Source organism: Loa loa, assembly GCF_000183805.2.
Source record: "Loa loa unplaced genomic scaffold supercont3.1789, whole genome shotgun sequence".
In the NCBI taxonomy this organism is placed as follows: Eukaryota; Metazoa; Nematoda; class Chromadorea; order Rhabditida; family Onchocercidae; genus Loa; species Loa loa.
Window position 1 is genome coordinate 249 of NW_018109968.1, and position 1,451 is coordinate 1,699.

The following is a 1,451-nucleotide window of genomic DNA, read 5'->3' on the forward strand; positions in this document are numbered from 1 at the left end:
TTAAGTGTATTTTGCTGCTGCTGAGTTTGTCAACTTAAAAATGAATTCTATTACTCGAAATTCTGTTTGTCAACTTAAAAAGGAATTCTATTACTCGAAATTCTGTTTGTCAACTTAAAAATGAATTCTATTACTCGAAATTCTGTTTGTCAACTTAAAAAAGAGAACTTTATTTGAAATTCCATGAAACTAATTTGAATTCAAAACAAAAATTTTGGAATTTTTAAAAAAACTTTAAATTCCAAAATTTTTCGAATGACATTAAAAGAATGACAAAAACAAGAAATGAAACTTGCTTTATCTCAATTAATATTAAATTAATCCCGCTGTAATTTGCATAATTTCATTAGCATTATTTTATGATGACAAAACTAGCAACAAATAATCAATGGTATTGGACGTGTAAAGCTATGCTATCAATGAATGATACATTTACATGTAATTATTGCTTAATTTAGGATAATCTCTCGGGTCATACTAACAAGTATGACCCGAGAGATTACCCCAAATTGTAATTGCTTACAAGTGTAATTGGGGATCAACGGGATTTCTGGTTGTTTTGTTTAATCTCGGGAGATAGATATCTGGAATATATTTATGACATTTATCGCTTAATATTTTTTGATAAAAAGAAAACCACTACTAGAGTGTATATGAAAAATAGGATTACGATATAACTTATATGCAAAATAGAAAATTATGACTCAACAGTTGATTCACCCGAGATTTCGGGGAATTTTCAATGAAAGGGAAAGATTATTTTCATGGTCAACATTACAAAAATGGCATTTTTGAAATTGTAAATCCCATGGTTGTAATTGCTTACAAGTGTAATTGGGAATTAACGGGATTTCTGGTAGTTTTAAATCCGTTATTAATAAATGCGGATTTTCTTTCGTTTTCAAAATTAATTTTTCAACATTCTCAATTTATTTAAGAAATCAAACTTTGAGGAAAAGCATCGGTCCCGTGGTGTAGTGGTTAGCACTCAGGACTTTGAATCCTGCGACGGGAGTTCAAATCTCCCCGGGACCTTTGTTATTAATAACGGGAATTTTGCAAAATCTTTATCTCCTAACACCTATTTCATTCGGATTAATTTTAATGTTAATTTTAAATTTTAAACTTTAAACAATCAAATTATATGCGTATTCTAAAAAGCGCAATTATATTTAAACTTTAAAACAAATGACATCCATTGATAGGGTCTTTTTAAAAAAAAAATTTTTATTTTTCCATTTTTCTCGTTCCAATAAATTTCTTTTGTTTGCTTATATGATGTGATATTTGGCGGAGAAAAAAATGCGATTTTTTTTGCGAAAATACGACTTTTTTCTTGCGATTTTTTTTGCGAAAATACGACTTTTTTCTTGCGATTTTTTTTTGTCGAAAAACACGACTTTTTTTCTTGCGATTTTTTTTTGTCGAAAATACGACTTTTTTTCTTGCGA

The 1,451-nt window shown here is 28.6% G+C and overlaps 1 non-coding gene across 1 annotated transcript; it reads left to right on the forward strand.

The window, feature by feature from the left end:
- The first annotated feature begins 963 nt into the window (after nt 1–963).
- On the forward strand, nt 964–1,035 carry LOAG_20121. Its single transcript has one exon. It is a non-coding gene; the product is annotated as a tRNA-Gln (tRNA).
- Nucleotides 1,036–1,451: the final 416 nt, after the last annotated feature.